This window comes from Opisthocomus hoazin, chromosome 4 (assembly GCF_030867145.1).
Source record: "Opisthocomus hoazin isolate bOpiHoa1 chromosome 4, bOpiHoa1.hap1, whole genome shotgun sequence".
NCBI classification, from domain to species: Eukaryota; Metazoa; Chordata; class Aves; order Opisthocomiformes; family Opisthocomidae; genus Opisthocomus; species Opisthocomus hoazin.
In genome coordinates this window covers 20,771,810-20,794,849 of record NC_134417.1, presented here as the reverse complement: position 1 = coordinate 20,794,849, position 23,040 = coordinate 20,771,810, and the positions used below count along the sequence as shown (strand labels likewise).

The window sequence follows — 23,040 nt, the reverse complement described above, 5'->3', positions numbered from 1 at the left end:
TCTACAGGAGAAGTGCCTCGATTCAACTACTATGACTGTTCACTTGACTGAAATAATTTCTGGCTGACAGGTTTTGTAAGTGGAGCGTTCTTACACACTTCAGGAGCAGAAAGCCCAGCAGTACCAGTCACACATACACATTGCATCCTTTCAAATGTATCACCAGCTTGGGGAAAAAACTGCATTTGATCTATACATAGTCTTCAGCAGCCTTCCCTCCTCCTCACCATTCAGCACCACACACATACTCCCTGGTACCAAAGTTACAGCGAGGCATTATGCAGCTCACATAATTACGCAGCTGTAACATTTAGCATACAGCTGTACCCTTTCATAAGAAAACAAGAGAATATAAACATTTGCTTTTTTATACTGATTATGCAAAGATCAGATAAAACTATTGCCCTCAGGTCTGATTTTAATTTTACTTTTGGTTCACAATACATTTCTGGTCAATTATTTGTGATTCTAAGCCACAAAAATTAAGTTCTCTTCCATGTTAGAGTTCAGGCTACCTTAGCAGCTTTTTCTGGTTTGTATTTTTTTTTTAGATGCATATTATGATAGGCCTTTAAAAATCTATCAAAAACCTCACTTTACAGAGAGCCACTGAATGATTAGAAATCCCATACTAGAAAGTGAAAACCCTAAGTACTGTTTTTTCACTCCTACTAATGCAAGTATGGGATTAAAAGTAGATACGCCGTGTAACTACTTCAGGTAGCACTTGTGATGAGATTGATATATCTCATCTATAGTCTTCTGATGTTTCTCATGCAGTATTACCTTTTTTAAAATGGTCATTTTTTAAAAAAGACACTACATCAAATACCTAGCGAAGATGTTATGTTAAAGCAATATATATCGCTGTGCTTCTAACTATCCTCACACTTGCAAGGTTCTCAAAACAAAGGCTGTCTTTATATTAGAAGTATTTTTAACATACTGACTATATCTAGCAGAAAACTTTTATGTAAGATAAAAACCTTTCTTATAAAAGGTTTTATAAGACCTATCTAGATAAAGCTGGCATTATGTTAAAAGGAAGTTGTAAATTAAACTTATGATTAATTATTTTTCATGCCCTTGCAATGTATTAATATACAAATCATAGAAATCATAGAAAGTTTTGGGTTGGAAGGGACCCCTAGAGGTCACCTAGTCCAACCCCCCAGCAGCGAGCAGGGACACCACTAACTAGATCAGGTTGCTCAGAGCCCTGTCCAACCTGGTCTCGAATGTCTCCAGGGATGGGGCCTCCACTACCTCTCTGGGCAACCCGTTCCAGTGTTTCACAACCCTCATTGTAAAGAATTTCTTCCTTATATCTAGCCTAAACCTACCCTGTTTTAGTTTAAAACCATTACCCCTCATCCTGTCACCGCTGTCTCTACTAAAAAGATTGTCCCCATCTTTCCTATAGGCTCCCTTTAAGTACTGAAAGGCTGCAATCAGGTCTCCCCACAGCCTTCTCTTCTCCAGGCTGAACAAGCCCAGCTCTCTCAGCCTGTCCTCATAGGAGAGGTGCTCCAGCCCTCGGATCATTTTTGTAGCCCTCCTTTGGACCAGAGCACACCCCAAACCCCTCCAAAAAAAAGAAACATTCAGGTCACATAAACATACCCAGTATATTGGCCAAAAGTCAGAAATTACCTACCTGGCTACTGGAAGGAAAATGGCCCTAGATTAAGTTTCCAACAGAACAGGATGGAAGAGAAACAAAATGCTGAAGCAAAGCAGTACAATAATCCCATTAAAAGCAGTCTTCCCCAAAGTGTCGCTTTTTCTAACATGAGAACTTTTCTCTGAACACATGACACTCGCTAGGTTAGAAATAGCAGAATTCCCCTGCGGAGACGAAGCCTACGGTTATAGACAGGAATGGATTTGCCAGGCATCGCGGCCACAAGAGAGCCCAGGGCTCCACAACCTGCTTTGCTGGAGGTGATCTTTCCAATCCACTGAAACTTCTGTTCTTCTAAATACATCCCAGGCAAAGCCAACTGGGTCAGCGGCAGCCGAGCGAAGTACATCGTCTCTGCTTCTAGCCTTCACCAAAGAGCAGACGCTGTTTGTGTAAGTCTTTTGGTTTTAATATGTGGGATTCGCGTATTACCATTTTGGAGTTTTCCTCAGCAATCGTGACTGAAAGATTAGTAAAAACAGATAAATGTTCTTAAATTCCTGCTTCCAGAAGCTGAGTGCAAAGCAAAACGATACCTGACTCAATGAAAAAGCAAACATCAGCCATACCAATGAAACTCTCAACCAATTTAACTGTTTGCTTAGGATGTTGGCCTTTCGGCTGTCATCTTACCAAAGTTACTATGAAGTCTACGATTCAGGGCCACAAGGTTTCTGTAGAGATCTGAGAATAGAAAATCGCAATACCACTAGGAAAAGTCTATTTTCTTCATTTCATTCCTTTTCAAAGCGTGTGTTTGGATTTTGATGCCTAACTATTTGCATTTGTAACAAACGATAATAGATGGGGGGGGGGGAAGCCTTAATGACTTCCTGCTTCCCGACCTTCCCAATCAGTTGCTTTTCCTAAAGTCTGGGGAACAGCAACGAAGCGATGACATCGTTACATACTCATTTACAGCACTTCTACTTTAGACTTGCACTACATTTGTATCCTGCTGTACAAGAAAAAATAATCCAGCTCCCCGTTTTGGGCTGCTTCTAAAACAAAAGATGAGTTTCCCCTTTTTTGTTGAGTATCATAGAGATTAAGCTTGTGTTTGTAGCACCCAAAACAGTAGTTTTACTTCCTGGCCACCTCCATCTCCATACTTTGTCTTTTATTTAGAGACCTTGACTCCAAACTACTAGAAAGAGCAACAACAATAGAGAAGTTTCTTGCCCCACAAGTGTTGGTAAGATTAAAGAGAGACATCTATTATCCTATAAAATGCTGCAACACTTCCTTGTGGACCACTGCTCTTCTCCCCCAAGATTCTTAGGAGCACCCAACATCCCTGCTATGTCCTTCCTACTGACCCAATGGAAAGAGAACGGTACTAACATCACTGTTAGTTTCTTGAAATCCTAGGGCATCTGGACTTAATGTGTTCTTGGAAACTTTGCTGTGCCATTTTGTGAAGCCTGCCTAGTGTACCTAACGTTGAGATTGCTACAAAACATGATCAGCTCTTTTACTTTTCTTTCCTTCCCACCACCAACACGCACATATAAAGGAAAGGATTCCAGTTTACATTCTCACATAGCAACACAAGATAAATATGTTTGCTTAAACCTCATTTATAATTTTAGTGGGAAGGCGGGGGCTTTTTATAGAATAAGCCTATCTACAACCTAATATATCACAGATTTATTAATTTTTTAGTATTCTGACATTACACTGCACTGTCAAAATCTTTAACTCCAATCACCAAAACTGATCAAAGTCCCTAGATATACACTGAGGCTCTAAATTTACAGTGTGTTAAATCAGATTTTGACAAACATTGCATATATATATATGCAATCTGAATATTTTTTTCCAGCTCAATAACAATGAAGCTCAACTTAAATGAAGAATCTGCAGGAAGGAAAATGTCTTCCTTTTCCAAACTAGGGATAAAATTGGTTTACATGAACGATCACTTACAGCAAGCAGTCATGACAGAAAGGATCGCCAGAAAAACACTCAGATGAAATATTTTTAAATCGGATCAATTTCATATACCACCTGTGCTGTAACAATAGATTGTGAACAAGCATCTTTAATTTTAATGCAAGACTTTAAACGTGTACAAATACCACATTAATTGCATTTTAATATATACACAGAAAATGACGAGTGCAATTTATGTTAGATACAATCATGACAGTAAAAAAAAAATACATAGGGTAGCAAAAATTTATAAAAAAATCAACCCAACAAGAATCAAATCATCAAGTTATCCTGAAACTGCTTGGGTGCTCTGTGCTAGACCACATGCTGAACACCTGAACGAGAAACTGCCCTATGAAAACCAACTGAACAGGTCCAGGAGCTCCCACCACTAACTGCGAGGAGGTTATTTGTTTGGCAGAGGCGTCAAACCAGTCATCGAGCGCAGCTCCAAGGCCTTCAGTCCCATTTAATAAACACATTCAATCCTGAGATTGATCTGATTATTTCATTTTGTTCCCCTGCCCCCTTTGAAAATTAAAATCTTATACCATAATTTGAATCTTCACATTACTCAGCTTTTTTAACGTTTCAAAACAGTAGGATTCACAATGACTGAAACATTTGGCTTACACTGAAAATCCGTATGATTAATATTGGTCTGAGATCTAATATGAGGAGGTGAAAACTACAGATTTTGCAAACTGGCAAACCTATTTTGCCTCCAAACAACTAATGTTCTACGTAACACGTGGAACTTGAAAGTGCCTTTTGCTCTATATTATGATCAGATTCTTCTATATTTCCCCTCCTTTCCAGTTCAAGTTCTTTCAGAAGGCAAAACTGCAAGAGTTACAGTAACTGAATCAGACTTTATTTTACTGCATGTCAGCATTTCACAGACTTTTGGAAGCTGACTTAAAGGAAATGAAACTGCCTCCACTCAATAGCATAACTCATTGCTAGTCGATGTCCATCCATATTTGTTTTAATTCTGTTTTTTAAAAACCTTCAGAGAAGTTCTCATTCATCTTCTCATTCTGGGATTTCCCCACACTAACTACAGCAATTCATAATACTCAAGAACCTCAAGTATCATTGACGGCATCCAAGCTGACATGCATTCAGAACATTAAGAAGTTCACCCCTCAGTCTTCTGCTTCAGGCTCTCCGCAAAGGTGGATTGTTTCGTGGTTCACACACTGCTGAACACATTAACACAATCCTAAACAGTGCAGATTTTTTTTTAAATTAAAGCTGCAGCTTTATAGAGCCTTCTAGATAACACGAGGCAGTGCTATATGAAGCTCGCTGCTCTAGTATCAGACATCAAACCACAACCTTAAGAGAAGAGCGCACGTTCATGTTTGTCGTGATCGTTTGCTTCAGTTCTGTTTAGCATCTTTCACACAAATTCTATTACAAAAGTGGGTTGCAAAACACAGAGGTTTCAAACAAGAACAAAACAATAACAACCAAATTTAATTATACACTTCAGAAGATGAAATAAGTGACAGATCTGCATCCAATTAAAGGAGAGAAAAATTTTGCTGGAAGTTAAAAAATATTTTCTTGATTAGCAATACTATGCATACTTTCTAAAAACCAAGTTCCAGGCACTTAGGAATTACATTAAACTGAGCACTGATATTTTCAGTCAGTATTAATTACAAAACACAATCACCACATTATCGTTGTTCCTAAGTACTTACATTCCATGAGCAAGCACTGCACATCAAGCTCAGAGATTCTGAATTTCTTACTAGTTTCATGAGACTTTTTACAGTGACACCTGAGATAAAAAACAATCAATCAAATGACCCTGTCTTCAGTGATGCAACAGTCTTAATTTACACCTGTGGCAGAGAAGACAGTAACTGAGGAAGATTTACAATGCACTGCATACTGTGGGAGTTTTTTTTTTGTATCTTACTTCACCTTCAAAATCTTACATTCATAAATTTTGTGGCATTTTTAGAAGCTGCATAATGTTCTAGGAGAGAAATATGCACAGTTCTGCATTCGAGAAAATTTTTGCAAGGTTTTTTGATGAGGTTTGAGTCCCAGGTTTTTCTTCAGAAACTGTTTGGAAAACTAAAATACTCAGACAAATTAAATACTGGATATATTAGTACTCAACTAAGCAACATGAAGACATAGTTGAAACTTTCATTATCCAACATAACAGATGCTGTTCATAACCAACAGTCTTCCACTTAAGATTTAAATGACCTGAGCAGTCTATCGAGACCAACTTTTCAAGCGCTCAGGAAAGGGCTGAACAAGAGATTGCACACCTGCTGTTTGCTGTACCACTTCAACACTACAGAAAGAGACAGCCCTGTACCCTGAAACTCACATTTTTCATGATTAACAGGTGAAAGATATTGTTAAATCTTACCTATGTTATCCACTATAAAAACTGCTAATTGTAAACAAATAATACATAAGTCAGTAATGCCTACATTTTGCACATTAGACACACAGTGTGACATACGGATATATTTATGGTCTCCCTCTTTTTCCTAGCCCCCTTCTTTCAAGATAAAATCAGTCTATTCTTTGGAAGCACAAATTAACTTCACCACAGCTATCGTGCTTAAGAATCACACACAAACATTGCAAAAACCCACTGAAGATTCCCATTAAAAGACTTTCAGGATTGTAAGGGTTTGTCATGTGGTTTGTTTCGTTTTCATTTATCACTTATTGTCCCTGTTAACATTACTTCAGACTTTCCCCAACTTTAACCAGTAATTACATCTACTCAATCTGTCACTTAATTGTTGGCTTAGTGATAATCTTTTGCATCACTTCCACTACTTCTAGTAGAAGTGAGAGAGCAGCTCTAATTTTTTTAGCTTTAGGACTTTGCAGGCCCACGTCCCCCAGTACTCCCACTACAACTCCAAAGGCCACTTACTCCCAACAAGAACTATGAAAAATCTTTGGATCCTCTATTCATACTTAGGGAAGTACATGAAATTGTGGAAAGCACATCACCTGCTCTCGCAGTTAACTCTGTAGGTGAAGCACGGCAACCCCTGTTAACGAGAACGAGTCTGCACTGACAACTGCCAAAAGAGGAAAAGCACCCAGCTACCACGGGAACCGCCTCTCACCGAGCCATCGAGCTGCTCTCTCGGTTCATTCTCTCGGCAGAAAATGGACAAAACATTTTTCAAAGCAGAGACCAAACTAACACACAGAACTCCACCGAACACATCAAACCTACCAGACTCAAAAACCCACAGTTTTCGTCTCTCCCAATGCTTTTATAGGGGGTTTTAGAGATTGGTTACCTGTTCCCTCTCTCTAGACCACTTTGCCAATCTTTTCTCTTCTTTCCTAATACCCCCATCTAGCAGAGAACAGCTACTAGTCTGTTGTTTCAGAAATTGATTATATATAATCAAATTAAGCTCTAAGCGATTTTTACCTCAACTCATACTTAGTTTTGAAACGTATGATGCTCTTATTTCAGAACTGAAAACTGGCCTGGAAAATCCTGTGTTTTCCAAGCTACAATAATGAGTCTAATAAAAGGCAACATACATAACTGTATGTGTAATTACGTATGTATACAGTATAATCAAAAGAAGGGAACAGATTGGAGGCTTATTTTGCACTAATTCAGATAATACTGCACCATAAACTAAACTTGTTTTCTACCAGACCTAAGCAATTTGAATGCTTTGCACAATTTCCAGCAGAGACCAAACTAAAAATTAAAGCAGCTGATAACCTCAGCAATGAGTGCAAATGAAAAAAGATTTTGTAAAAAAAACCTGGATGTGGAAACCAGCAACACCCACCAAGCACGACACAGAAAGCACCTGATGACTCCGCGTTTTTCCTAAAGACGGGGGTACTTCAGATGCACCCTTGTCACAGCGCTCAGGCAACGCGCCCGGGTCACGGCCCCTTGCCGCAAGACAGATTTATGGAATGCTGAAACCCAAACACCTTCTAGATAGATCCAGAAATTAAAAAAAAAAAAAAGAAAACACATTCCACAAACCTGGACACCGCCTGTTGCCGCCAGCCGCACAGAGGCTCAAAGCCAGGCCGCAGGCCCCGCCGACGCCGCGGTGAAGGCAGCGGCACCCCCCCGCCGCCCGCCCGCTCATCCCCAGCCCCGGGCCCGTCCTCGCCGCCCCCCGGCAACCCGGAGGCGCCGCCCCGCCGCGCAGGGGCCCCTCGGCCCGAGGCGAGCTCCCCGCGGCCAACGCCTCCGGCCGCTCCCGCAAAGCGCAGCGCCAGGGCTGCGGGCCCCACGGTCCCCCCCGCCCCGCTCCTCGCCCCCCGGCCCGGGAAAAGGCCGGGCTGATGAGCCTCCCCCGCCCGCCCCCACCTCCGGGGAGCTCCCCCGAGGCCGCGGCGGCCCAGCCCGGCCCCGGCACCTCCCTTCCCGCGGAGGCTGGGCGCGGCGGGCTGCCCGCGCTGCGGGGGGAACGGGACGGAAAGCCGGCGATACCCCCCCGCCCCGGCGGACCCTGGCGCCCGCAACCCCGAGGCGGGACCGCGCCCCTCACCCGGCTGCCGCCTCAGAGCGGACCCCCCCCCCCCCGCCCGGCTGGAAGCGCAGCCCCCGCGGCGGGACTTTACCTGCCGCCGGGATCGCAGCGGCGCTGCCGCCCGGGCCGGAGCCGCTGCTGGCGGCGACGCCCGCGGCCGCCTCCGCCCTCACCCCCCGCTGCGGCTGGGCTCTCCCCGCCGAGCGCCGCCCCCTCCCCCCGGCGCTGCGGCACGGTGGTGCCGCCCATGCTCACCGCCCCCCTCCGCCGCGGGAAGGGGCCGCCCGCCAGGGGCGGGGCGGGGTCCGGCGGGGCGGGCGGCAGCGGAGGGGACGCCGGGGCTTCCCGCCGGAGCGGCCCTGCGCCCGTGCGCGGGGGGCTCCGCGCCCGCCCGGCCTGCGCTGAGGCGCCGCCTGGCCGAGCCCGCGCCCAGGCTCCGCGGCCCGAGCAGCGCCGCCGCAGGCGGGAAGCGCGCTGGAACCTTCCGCCCGGCCCCGAGCGGCTGCCGCCCGCCCGCCCGCAGCCCCGCTACTCGCCCCGCCTGCGGCCGAGCCAGCGCGGCGCGGGGGCGGGCGGCGCCGCCGCCGGACGGGGAAGGGAGGCCCGCGGCCCCCCGCAGCCCGGCCGGAGCTCCCCGGCACCGGGGAGGGGAGAGGAGAGGAGGGGGCGCCGCCGGCCGCCCCGCGGGACCAGCCGCCGCCCCCGGGCGGCCCCGCCGAGCCCCGGGCGCCGGGCAGAGCCGCCCGCCGGGCAGGATTCGACCCCCCCCGCCGGCGGGGGCCCGGCTCCGCGGCCGTCCTGCGGCCCGGGCGGGAAATACCTGCCGGCTCGCCGCCGGGTAACGGTCCGGTCCGCGCGGGTGTCACCAAGCCGCCTCCATGGCGTTCGGTCGCGGCGGGAGAAACTCCTCCCCCTCCCGCATGGCCCCAGCCAACGTGACGGGCCGTTGCCATGGCTGCGCCGCGCTGACGTCAGAGCGCTTAAAGCGACAGCGCCGCCGAGGTCCCGGCGCCCGGGCCCGCCCAGCCCTGCCCGTGGCCGGCGGCGGCGGGGCGAGGCCGGGCCGGGCCCCTCGGCCGCAGCAGGGCGGCCCCGCTCGGTGCCGGGGAGCGGAAGCCTGGTGTCAGGGCCTGGGGCGGCAGGGGCTGGCCCGGCCGGGGCTGCGGGGAGCCCGCCGAGCCGCTCAGAGGTGTCGGGGCAGGGCCCGCGTTCGGCTGCTCCGCGGGGCAGCCCTGGCCTTCGCGGACCGGGTCGGTACAAGTGGCATCGCGCCCTGGGCGCCCCGCGGGCTGCGGCGCTGCCGTCCGACGACTCCGCCGAACTTTGCAGAGGAAGGACCGAGGCGTGACGGGTATCGCCTTCGAGCGAGGTGGAAGCGATGCGGTGGAAGGGACGCGCAGCTCTGGCTGGCTGTTCCCCACAGAGCTGCCACCCGGCATCCCGTCCCTTACCGGCGCGCCCGTCCTCACCCCGCCAAGCGGGACGACCCTCAGGGACTGCCTGTCCAGGGTGCATCGGTCTCCGGGCGCAGCCGGCTGCCCTTCCATGCCCGATGCTCAAATTGCCATCCAACTGCCAAACCACCATGGCAGCCCAGGCGAGACGTGACGGTAACACGGAGCAGCTAACTCGTGGGGTGCTCCGGCCACCCTGTCCCCGCGTCCCGCCAGCCCCACTGACCTTGGTGCCGCAGGGACACCTCTGCAGAAGCCACTGCCTCCGCGCAGCCAGCGCACGGCAGCCCCGGTCAGGGCTCCAACACTGAAGATGAGACGCGTGCATCGTCCATCTTCTCAGCATGCGTCTGCCACACCGGAGGCTCAAGATTTTTGTAGAACTTCAGGAGTATCGTGACTACTGTGGGTAAAGCGACCTTTGAGCCACTGGTGTATTACTGATGAATGGCTCAGTGTCAATGATAGTACGTAACTGGAACATTCAGTACGCGCTGTAATGAAACAGCTCATTGCTTACCTTAAATCCGTTTTAAAAAACATTTGTGCACTTCCCTCAACTGACTCAAACCTACTATTTTAATAGCTTCGTCCTGGTTGCAAAGTCTACATTGTGCTTTCCTGCGCTGCAATACATCTGTCCTCCGTCTACCCAAAGGACAGATGGCATTCGGCAGTGTGTTTGCTTTGCATTTAATGAGTGATCACGCAGCAAAAATCAACAAGGTGTGGGTTTGAGTTCGTTGGACTGTGCTTGAAGAGGAAAAAACCTGTTCTCAGAGTCACTGTATCACTGTGTAAGTAGCTTAGCTTTTTATAAAAAGGGAGAAATTGGCAGAAGGATGGTTCTCCCTTAAACTATGCTTGCTCCCTTACAGTTTTCTTAAATCAATCTCCAGACCTCTGAGTAGTGATTTCTGACAAGACGCGGTCCCAGAATGAGCACATCGTTTCTCATCTTCTGTTCTGAAAAGCTCTGGAAAATCACAGGCAGTAAGCAAAGCCCCAGAGAAGTTCGGATGGTATTTAGGGAGGTACATACTATGACATTATCAGTCTTTGTCCTTCCAGTGGAGCAAATTAAAACATTTTATAAAAATTACATGATTTATCCTCACTGCTTATCTGGGAGACAGGGAATTTGTTTCTTCAGTTGCAGACTGGGAAAATGAAGCCTGCAGACACGGTGCTCAGCAGGGGAACTCGCCTTGCCGGAGTGCCGTTGCTGCGGCTGTGGTGGTCCAAGGCTAACAGCAAAGCAAAGTTTGCATGGAGGAATAGCTTTTCTTAGACCAACCGATAGAAATTAAAGAAATTGCCCCTCTTTATAAAACTCATCTCACCTGTTGTGTAGTCTGTTTAGTCATTTATTATATGAAGAAGTTAGGAATGCCTCGTGAAACAAAAAATCCCCAGTCCTGCTAGTGGCAACATTTCACAACCAGTTTTTATCCAGTTCTGCTTCTGATCACTGGTTTCATATGCAAAATCAGAGCTACCCCTAATGGAGCCAGTCTTACGCAATATGCTTCGTATTCTTTTAGAATTTATATAAGGAATCAATTTGTTCCGCAGTGAAAGAGCAATGTTGAGATACAGTGCCAGCTGAGTTTTAAAATCAATATCTAGATCAGTTTGTCTAACATGTTCACTTTGAGTTATGAGTTACCACGGCCAACACAGCAACTTTGGTTTCTGATAGATTAAATGCTACTGGACGCCCCCAGTGCTTGGATTCCTGCCCGATGAGTCTGAAACATCTCGGAAGGGAAGGCAGAGGAAGGGAACCTGTCTGGAGATTGTGCTGATTCAGCTGCAACCAAATACCTCAGCCCAGCAGCACCCTGAACACCCTTTTGATGGAAATTTTGTGAAACTCTGCGTGTTAGTACAGTGAACGGGTACTAGGAAGCAATGAGACATTTTCTAAAAACCTCCCCAGTCTTGGCAGGGTCCGAGACCAAAAGGCATAAAGATGGACAGGCACACGTATAATCTAAATGGCTAAAAATACCGCTAAAGTCTCTCCGTGTCTTTTCTTGGTTTCAGAGAAATGCAGAGTTCATTGTCAGCCTGGTACTTTCTGTGTTCCAGAAAGCCCCCAAATTTCATTATCTAATTCCTTCCCAAAACACTTCAGGATATACATGAAGTGATCATGTTTGTTCAGGAGACGAGTTAAAGAAGAAAACAAATAATCAAAAAAACCAGAAACCCCAGATAACTAAGAGACAAAGATCCAGAGGGAATCCCCTCCACTGGGATGACTCAGTCACACCACCCCTTTGACTGACTTTTGGAAAACAAAAGAAAAAAAAATAAATTGCGCCTTCAGACTTAAGAATTAATTTATCGATGTAGCAATCCACTTTCTTGACACCTCTATAATGGCAATGCTGGTTTCCTTTCATCGTTGCTTTTGCCGTTGGTTAAATCAGACCGCTCCCGCAGTATGCACCCTTCCCTTTTGTTTTGTCTTCATTCTTTGTTTATGTCTGACAGCATTTCTGCTGCTGCAATCCACGTAGCTATTCAGGTGAGATATGCTAATCTACATCTTTTTCCCCTTACATTTCCATCTTTCTCTTCAGATCTAGAAATTAAAATGGTGATTAACCCCTTACTAATAAGTGAGCAATCTCACAGCATTCTTTATTCAAGCCTTATGAAGAGCCAGAGACTTAAAAGCTCGCCTAATTTACTGATCTATTTTAATTGCTCTGTTAAGCGGGATTACACATATTTTCTTTATATTCTATATACATGATGGGAAAACATGTCCACCTTCATATATCCCTTCCTCAATTCCTAAATATTTAGGACTATTTACTGCTCTACCTTCAAACTCCTGGTTTTGTTCTTACTGAAGTCTAACATTCATTCATTTCAAGAACCCTCCACTTGCTCAGCCGCGCAACCGAAGCATGACAGATCATCTTTTGTCAGTCTGTCAGTGGCTCTGCTTACGTATGGGTGACCTTTCACAGCACCAAGGAGCAGTGATCGCCCTGCACACCAGCTGATGCTCGACATGAAATGCATCTAAGGTGGCAGTTCAGTTCACACTGGGTATGGTGGGTATGGGTCTCTCCAGAAGTCCAGGAAAGAATGGATATGGTGACTGTGGTAGCTGCTCACCACTGGCTCTGGTCTTTGGATCACTGGGTAACTGGGCAGGTGGAATGGAGTGTCCTTGCTGTGTTTTCCTAGTGTTCGACCAGGAAACAGTGAACTTCAGTTTCTAGGGCTGCCAATCCAGCATAATTCAGTTCCTTTTATATCTACACGCTTATTCTCTACTATTTAACTCAAATAAAAATCAAGGAAAAAGAAGGTAACAGAAATAAAACAGTAGTAATATTTTTCTTGTTGTTTAGGAGACTGAAGAAACAGTGGATGTCAGAGAGTGCATTTACTTTTTGCGGTCCAGTAAAACAACTGATCAAGCTACCCAGTTGGGTCGTTGTGCACCTACGGTTTTGAGTCTCCATTCCCAACTCCAGAGTGAGCCAGGTGACTCATCCTTTAAAAAGAACAGAACAATCACTGAACACTATTTAAATAGAAGAAAGGGGAGTGGATATATATGCATAGATGCTTTATGCATGGCCTATATGTATGCATGTCTTTATGAATAATATATATTAATATTTCTTTCAGACAAAATGATGAAGGACACTCATGGAACCCTAAAAGTGCTTATCATAAAAGAACAGCAACAAAAATCAAACGGGCTGAAAACGCCATTTGATCTGTACTGGTCCCTTCTAAGACCAGATGCAACCCTGTGAGATCAGTAGTGGGTTTCACGTGCTTACTGTAATTTGCAAGGTATTTCACTAATGTTTAAGATCACTAAGTGAGGTAAAAGGCAATGCTCATATTAATCACTGTGCTTCTGCACGTTCTCAGATGCCGCAGTCCAACCCACTTGTAATAATGGCACACGAGAGCTGAGAAGACTCTACAGCGTGTTTTGGAAATTCTTTTGATTTCTTCTGGAGGGAGAGAGCAATAAGCAAGCAGAGGAAGGGGAATCTGTATTTAAAACCTACATAGAAAAAATTAAGAGTCTGCCTACAAATCCCAGACTCAGGGGACGAAGCCTCACATCAGCTGTAACTCTCTGGCAGCAGCTTTGCTTGAAATGCCCAGGGAGAAGGCTCCTTTCTACCAAGGGTGTGGGTGTGGAATTGTAATAGACGCTTCCATAAACTGCTGTCTGTTCAAATGTCATGATGTTGGCTTTCTGCCCCATTTTCAGCTGCAGAGAACAGCAGATGGGAGGGGCAGAAACAATGAAGATCCCTTTTTAACTCTCAGTTTGAAAAATCTCCCAACCCTTTTCAGCCAAATAGCTCTTCTCCTAACTATTATGAATGGTATTTTCTAGATCCCGCTCTGGAAATTACAATTACTTTACCGTATACCTAACCTAATCCTAAACCCAAGAATTTTACCGTGCGTGCAACAGGGAGCAAACAAGGATTGGTTAGCTGTGCACAAAACAGCAAGTGATCATTTTTTGTGAGTTTTCAGTTACTTCTCCAACAAATAGAGAGTGTAATGTACATTAAAGTTGTGTTCCAGGTATAAAGTGGAATGAGCGGAGACGAAAGAGAAAATGTGAATAGTCATGAAAGGAGCTTAACAAAGCATTCAGTAATTGACATGGGTAGTAGAAGAGTGTGGAATTTGGAAGAAAAAAGTATTAAAGAAGTATTATATACAAGAAATATTTTATTCGGTCTGTTCAAAGATTGTTTGGCCCTTTCATGGAACAAGACAGAAAGCCAACTGAAAAAGCATGACCAGGTCCATTAAGTAGCTTTAGAAATTCTTACAAATATAAGCTAGTTTCCAAGCACAAAAAAATCAAACTACTTTTCACATTTTTCAGGAAAGATTCTTCCACTCCACTGCTACCCAATACCGTAGAAAATAATAGGTGTAATATTTTTTACTATATGTATTCTCATAGTGCTACCAGCAAATGAATGCGTTTACAGAGCCAAACCCCACTGGACACAACCACAATTCTGTCCCACTGAACACAGTTCAACGTTGCTAATTGCAGACTGCAGACTACCGAGCTACCGGGTGTCACCCTGGAAAACGCTTTGATGAAGATCAGCAAGTGAACTAAGGATTTAACTCAGTGAGTTGCAGTTGCATTACGGTAAAGATGGCAAAGATTATTTATTCTTCAGTTTTGGAATCTAAGCTAACCTCCAGGTGCAGTGCAGCAAGAAATTTTCACTGAAGTGTTGCATATTAGACTAATTACAGATATATTTCACCTTCCTCTGTACTTTGAGTCTGAGCTTACACTGAGTTGTCAGGCATATTACTCAAGCTTGCCATTTTTAAGTTTTGCCATTTAACTTACAGGATTTTTAGTACCTGAAGAGTTTCATGGTCATGAATGAGGAAATCTGATACAAGAGGCTGGGTTTCCAGGCCTACAGAGAGACAGAGACCATTTTTAGTCAGCTGTTCGGCTTACGGCTGCTGCTGGCTCTTCACCTGTATCTGCATCAACATTGTTGCTATGACCCCAGCCATTCCCCAGGGAAAAGGGTTTCAGTTATAGTGAATTAACGATACTGGAAATGGCACCATGGCCTAGGCAGAAAAACAAGACTATTTCTATTGTTATCTGCAACTGTTTTGTAAGACACTAAATAATATAAAATTATACAGCATCTGTGCCCTTAACAAACTACTGTGCCCTGTTGGTGGACACTTTATCCAAATTAAAAAGGGAGGAGGGAATAAAGAGAACATGGAAGTTTAAGGAGAGAGCAATACATACTCGCTGCAGTGCCAGTTCAGATCTGTACTATAACTGTGTTTCACTAGTTATTAGGATTTGCTACTTGCATATCACATCTGTTAAATGGGCTGAAGAATCTAGAACATTTTGGAGTTTTTAGCTGAGACGTCTACAGTGGTTTGGATGTGTACATCAATAATGACTCAACATTTAGATCTAATTCAGGAAAGGAAAATGAAGAACAGAGGCTTACTGGGCTAAATCAACTCATACGCTTTAAGGAGCGCATGGAATAAAATACTTGGTTTCATTTGTGTTTTCCTTCAGTAAATAGCACTAGTAGATGTACAGTTCTTTTTTGTGAAAGATTTTAAACTGTTCTTCCAACTATGAGTCTCGTTCTGTGGGAAAGTAAGGCACGGAGTGGTGTAAACAGCTTGCCAAGCAGCCAGTGGCAGAGCCAAATCTCAGAATTCAGATTGCCTGCCCACCTGCCTGCCCTCTACCCTTGCTGCTGCGCAAGTCACTCAACATGAGAGCTTTTCAGAAGAACAAATGAGCAAACAAAGGAGTGAAATTAAATATAAGCAAAGTGAAAATGACCAGTACGGGAGTCCAAATAAGCAAAATGCAAAAAAGAAGCAGTAAAACCATTACAAAATCAGAGATTACAATAAAAAAGTAATTTCCATTTTAACACATGCTTGCTAATGGTGTGTTAATGATTTTCCACATATACATGGGGCTTTGGTCCAAAACTCTGAATGAAACCATTCACGCTCTTCTGTGTATCTTTTACCCGAAGATATCAGTGCTCCTCAGCCAAGGTGCTCCTTATTTTTGTTCATTTTGCTTGCCTGTTTTCACTGCGTGTCATTTCAATGCCGGGGAACGCATCAGCTTGACAGCTTCGCAGGCTAATGTTCTCTCTTTGCAGAGAAGGGAAGGATGTGCAGCAGCGGAGGAAGCTTGCTACAACAGCGCTCAGCTGCATGCCTCAGCTCAGCTCTGCCCCGAATGAACCCGCTGGCACTGCTCCGTCCCCCTCTGCTTGCGAGAGAGTCAGTTAGGGACAACGGCAATACTGGTTTCTGTGATGCTTTTTCTGCTAGAAACTGGACTCGGGCACAGTTCACATCATCCATTAGACTATGTTAACATGGTAACAGTTTCTAATCACTAATGACCTGGGCTGGATTTGACTGGGCAACAGGCCATAAACAAGAAAGCCTCCGTAAACCATGACTAGCTCCTCTGAACCATGCAAACCTCTGTAATGCTAGCAAAAAAAAAGGCACTTTTAAAAATAACGCTTCTCACAACTGACAGAAAAGCAGTCGCCCCCGCACACACCTTATTCACTCCCTGTACTGAACTGGCATTCCTTCAAGTGCTGGGAAGAGCCCAGAGCTGCTGATTCAAAGACATTTGGAACAACAGCTCAAAATTTGAAGGTTTTTTTTCCTTTCTGGCTTCTTGCTTCTTTCCTTGGCCTGCTCTGCCTGCCCATGCTGAATGTCAATCAGCAGAGCAGTAGCAACTTTGCAAAGAAGTCCCGAGTATCTTGGCAAATACATTAACAAACGTGAAAAAACCCCAAGGTTTCCACTACTCCAAAGAATAAAAGGCTGGTTTAGAGTCGTGGAGCTGAGTGGCAGACAGGGACAAAGGGTCAGGAATTGATAAAGTTATACAGTCTTGTATAAACTATAGCAGACACAGAGGTGTCTTTTTCAGAAAAGACTTCTAAGTGAACCTTGTAGCGTGTCCACAGCTTATTTTCAGAGACATTTGCTTATATCAAGTACCTTTGGAAAAATTCCCAAAAGGAAATTGCCAGAATCAGTTGCTATCTGCACTGGCAAAGGATTGCATCTTATGTCAAAGCGGTTGTGATCAACCGAAAGCATTTCTCAAAAAAGGCAGTTGCATTTTTATTCAAGTCTCTGCCACCTTATAATTGACAGCTATTCGATGTTCAGTGCCATCTTGGAATGAGTAACAGCTCAGAAGTTTATTACAAATTTCTTCTGAACCTGTGGTTAGGACCAGCCTAAGTGAGCAAACAGAAAAAAATTATTTGAATTGAACAAATTCAAGTCTCCCTCTTTGGTGGTCTGATGAAACTGGATCATCTTGATCTTTTGTTAACTACTGAATAGCTGGGAATCTGTTTCTTTTGCAACCTGTCAGTTTGACAGCTATATTTTAGAAAGGAGTTGTTTTCCTGATGATTACCGTAGGGAGTTCTAAGTGACTGAGCATTTCATCTTTCCATTTCAGCAAGTAAATGTTGTATTTACTATGTTTAGTAACATTTTTAAGGTCAATATAACAGGATGTTCCTTACAACTGTTTAAATTATTAGTACAACGTTTTGAATCTTAAAAAGAAATACAGTGTTTTTAAGATGGCTGGTCAAATTCTGCAGCTACATTGATTAAAATCCTAAACAATTCTGTTCACTTCATGAAATTCATGGCAGTTTCAAGCACCTGTCACAGGGAAGAGAATTTACCTTTTTTGCATTGCTGAAACAGAAGAAAACAAGAGCACTCAGCAGTGCTAATCTGAACCCCAACATTGTCTCCATTGGGATGAGGCATACTCATGTAATGAAAAGGTATTTAATCTTTTAAGACTAAATCATGTTCAACTACCCCTGTTACACAGGCAGGGTAGGCCTCTCGGAGCAACTGTGAGAAGAAGTTTGGCTGTTCTTTGGATTTCTTCAAGTTTCCTGCTAGATCCCACCGCAACAGGAAACTGGGGAGTTGAGCAATAGACATGGCACAAGAACCTCATTGATCTCTCAATTCTTTCTGCTAAAAGAAAGAAAAATGAAGACAGCACAAGCAATTGGAGAAGTCAGGATATGCTGGCTTGTGTGTGCATTGCAGAAATGATTAGCTAAGGTAGAGAGAAAGAACATCAAATGGGATAATGTCCCTGCATGATTATCTTCAGACTACTCTGATTAGTGACAAATAGTAGAGAGCTGGAGATCTATACGAATGTTGTTAGACCAAGGGTTGTAATGTGATTTAGTGATGTGGCTACAGTGACAGCTGGTTCCCTTGACACAGCAAAACATACAGTGTTTTACAATTGTTGGTTCACTGCTGTGCTCAAAAGCAAGCATCCAACATAAATGTGTGTCTGTACGAGTAGGCAAGCAAGGGGTTGATGCTTATTTACATCACTCTGTATTAAACTGGTGACTTAAATTGACATAAGGAGAGTCAGGTCCTAAGTCAAAACATACTTCAAAACACTGCAACAGTGCAATGCAGATTGATCTTTCCAGCACACAAATAAAGATGAATTTCTTTTCCCACTGTTCCCCTCTCTGTTTTTCTTTCGTTCCCATTCTCCTTGCTTTGTCTTTGACTCTCACAGGCCAGGCTGTCACTGGCTTCTCTAGGTGGCACCTGCTGGGGGATGCTTTCTGCAGCAGCAGCAGCTTCTGCAGCACAGTTTTGTTTCAGGGGATCACCAGTCACAGTCATACTGGCTGGGCTCCAGCTGGCCACGCTAGTTCTCCAGTTGCTTTTTCTGGCTATCTATTGGGCAGTCCTCATCCCATAATACGGCAATTTTTAACTCTTCTCTCAAGGGAAGTAGCGAGAAATAAACTTTCTTTAGGATAATGAGAGAGAATGCTGCTTGCAAGCCCAGAGAACTTTGGGGGTTGTTTTTGTAATCTTAATTATATCCTGGTTAATCTAACCCAGTGGTCTCTGTGATGAAGGAGCATCTCATCTACTTCAGGGTATTGTGCCAGGAGAGCCAGAAAAAAGGCTGTAGGAAGTTGCCCCAGTCCTTTTCTGCTCTTCTGCCAATGGAGAATGACAGAGACCCTCTTCAATGCCTGGAGGATAGAAGTCTGGGTATGTTCAGTACAGCAACCTAAATGCATTCATAAACAAATGGATTTTTGTTATTAAATGATAGTTTTATGAATAACTGAATCTTAATATAATTATTTCCAACCAACTTCCATCTATCAACAAAATCACCACGAAAAGACATTGTTAATGAGTATATAGGACAGAATGAAGTTAACTATTTGAAATCCTGGTTGTTAAATTCATGTTGGTGATTATGTTCTTTATAGACTAATTGCAGCTGATCTTTTTTAGGATTTTACGGTATGCCTGTCATCATCAATCTCCAAAGCATATGAATACAATTTTCTGTTTTACAACCTTGATTTAATTTCATCTGTAAGCACTAGGAAACAAATTTAGCAGTGTTGTGCAACTGATGAGCAAGGCCCTGAAATACAGTTGCATGAAAATATATTCCCTCTAACTCCTATCCGTCTTCTGGAGGACATAATGCAGTTACTGTTTGCCTTCTTTCATGGTCATATTGTTCATACCAGTGGGAGGACGCTCCCTCATGGCATATGACTGGCAAACCATCAGTGTGCATTGCAAACAAGATACTCTGCAGCAGTCTTCAGACACTCTGCATCTAAGCAGAGATGAATGGAATGAAAATATTCTCAGCCTAAGATAGAAAAGGGGGGAGATGGTTCATAGGCTTCAGCACTTCCTTGAGGGCTTTGTGACATAAATAGTAGATTATGGAACTGATACACTTGAACTCATTGGCAAAGCAAGGAGCCAAGTCCTCAGCACTAGTTTTGAGCGATCATTTAACAAAACACTCGTTCTGTGATCACTTTATTTTTCTACAATATTTGTAAATTCACAAGGGAAGGAGAGAGTTTATGCACAGAAGACAGGACTGTGCTTTCTGTTTATTCTGGACGCAAATTAATACCCAGAGCTTCCTCTAAAAGCCTGCTGATAGACTAAGGAAAGCCTCTAAGAGGAAGTACTGAGAAGTAAATAGGCAGTGCAGGCAGCGCTGCTGAGACCCAGTACAGAAAGTCAGTCAGTGTGTCAGAGTTTTGGTTAGTACCCTGAGCGTAAGCTTGGGAGACAGAAATTGCCATATAATTCTTTCTGTAACATATAATTACATTCTTAAACTCTTTGTCTTTTTTTCCTTTTTGATAAAGAGGAAATAATTAATTTCCAGGAATATAAGTGGCTTTAATTCACTTGAATCAAGCCTCTTTTTTTTTTTTTTCTCCTTTTTTTTTCCTGATTCAGTGCCTGACTCACAACCATCATTCTTCTTGCTTCTGTCAGACTATTCCACATTTCCCAGTGGTTTTCACTACTGCAGTTTGGAAGTACTCTTTGTTCTTATAGTCCCAGTGCCTACCAAGGCTTTTCTTTTCATTTTCTTTGACGTTTATTCCCTAGGATCCTTGTGTCCTTACATGTGAGCCAAATCTCCCAATGAATTTGCAAACATGCAGGATCAGCAGCTTAAAAAGTTTATTTGTTCTTCAGGGTTCTCTGTGTTCACAGGAAAAAGGACGCCTATAGGCAAACACAGCATCACTAGGTTTCATCTTCACAAAAAGGAAGCTTAGAGAGGAAGGAAGGCACAAGAGTGCAAAGTTAACGATTAAAAAACAAAAACCAGCCTTCTCAAGTTTTTTTTTCCTGAGAGGCTGGTGGTTACAGATGCAGTTACAGGACACTGAACTTACACGTTTCTTGAAATACATCAAAACACTCCTTCGCTGGGTTGGCACAGTGTCAGCAGTACCAGCTGATTCCAGGGTGTTGTCAGAATAAGATGTATCTTTGGATATATTTTCGAGACATCTTTCAACTTGGGTATCTATACTACATTTACATTTAGGCACCTGAAATTTCTAATGGCCTGACACCTCAGGCTGGAAAACACTGCCTGCTCCCATTTACTTCAGCTTTGGTGTCTGCGTCACGGAATGCTGGCCTGGCATGTTAGAAAATGTAATGTATTCAATTTATGTCCTACATAAAAGTTGAGATCAGCATCAATGACTAGATCCAATCTGCAGCTTTAATTCAAACAAACAGCGCTGCTGACAACACTGTTTCTGTGGATGAGGACTCTGTCTCACAAACTCACATATTAGACAATCTTCAAATTTCACTTTAATGCAGATGTCCCTCTTCTGATGTCAGAAATTTTATGGCAAGTAGTCTTGGTGATAAGCCAAGATTTGACACGATCTATCTAATTGTGTGAAAACTGTTACTGAGACAGTGCCATTAATATCTTCTTATGCAGCAGAATGAAAACCTTTTCTTGTTCTGTCTGCTATGCACATACAGGACAGAGCTATTGTAATAGACTCACATATTTTCCATCCAGAGAGATTATTCTAATCTTTTAGTCTGACATTTTACAGCAACAGTCAACCGTATTCCCTAAATACGTCCTACATCAGATCCTTTAACTTGTCGATGTTAATTTGGATTACAAGTGTGTAGTCTTATGTAGACAAACCCTCAATTTACTGTAGACAAACCCTCAATTTACTGTGCATGTGAAATATCACGTTTCTTGTCTAGATATGCTAATGTTTAATGACCCACACTAACAGACACATACGCCTCAGTTCCAGTCTGAATCTATCTGGACTCACCTTCCTGCTATTGGATCTAAATACATTCCAGGCATCTCTTTAGTTGAATTGTCCCTCATTTCAGTGTGATCTAGCTTGGGATATGTAAAACTGATAAATGTGTACTTCCACAGGTGTTTTACAAAGACTTTTACCCCAATTTTATGGATTATTTAGGTCCACCACCCACAGTCATTAACACAGTTCAATTTCCCACATTGCTTCTATTTAAACTGGGATAATTTTCACACACAGCAGGTCAATTTGCACACAAAAAGCATAGCACAAGGGTTTGAATGCTCAGCTAAAGTCAGACCTAAGGCTCAGGTAATTCTACCTCTTGCTGAGAGTATTTTTTACACTTCTTTGTTTAACCTTGAAAACAGAGCATGCAAGGTAGTGCCACCGCTTATAGATGACGCAATAAGTGTATGCCTCACCAGCACTACTTTGCCAGCATGCCAACAGGAAATTATATTTTGTAGAGCTTATTTTATTCTATTGGCATTATAATCACTGCCAAGACCATCAGTGAAAGCGTTAAGCAGACAAAAAGTCTGCCAGAAGACCTCAGTTGTCTGTGCTACTGCATGTGCCTTTATCTCTCATGGTATCCCCGAAACCAAGAAAGAATAATCTTCTGATGAATAAATTACTTTAAATTCAGATAAATGCATGCTAGAGCAGTGCGATGCTCTGGAATACTGAAATAGCTTGTGAATGGAAAAATCATTCGCTAGTACAAAATAAGGGCGTTGCTGCTTTGTCTGCAGGAGAGATAGCAACATTCAGCCTGCTAGGGGATACAGCAAGGAAAATTCAATGCAGCAGGAAATCTTTCTAAACAAGAAGTTGGGCACCTGCTAAAAACTGTATGCTTTTTATGTTGTAAAAAACTTCCCTGCATTTCTATTTCTTATTATTACTCTACTTCAGATGCTACTCCTTCAGGTAGTTTTAAGGAGTCACCTATAAATAGCCCTCTTCCTAAAAAAAAAAATCTCACAAACCCTTGCAAAGAGGAAAAATTCTTCAATAAGGGTTTTTTATTATTATTCTATTTTGCCCCTCCAGCCACCACCACTGAATACAGAAGTTCTTCCATCTTTTTTTTTTTTTTTTTTTGGGTGCCTGTTTTGCAGACTGAAGAAAATGACTGTAAATCAGTTTGCTTTCAAAACACCACACTCGCA

The 23,040-nt window shown here is 43.7% G+C and overlaps 1 protein-coding gene across 5 annotated transcripts in view; it reads right to left on the bottom strand.

Annotated features, from left to right (window-relative positions):
• The window catches only part of GNB4 (G protein subunit beta 4), a 78,359-nt gene that overhangs the window by 24,625 nt on the left and 30,694 nt on the right, over window positions 1-23,040 (bottom strand). Inside the window, exon 1 of one of the 5 annotated variants that reach the window (XM_075418294.1) lies at window positions 9,817-9,839. The exons of 2 other annotated variants lie outside the window; for them this stretch is intronic. The gene's annotated coding sequence lies outside the window, so the exon portion shown is untranslated. Of the gene's footprint in view, window positions 1-8,227; window positions 8,322-8,956; window positions 9,059-9,816; window positions 9,840-23,040 lie in introns of those variants that run through there. 2 more of the 5 variants (XM_075418290.1, XM_075418291.1) reach the window with 2 other exon arrangements.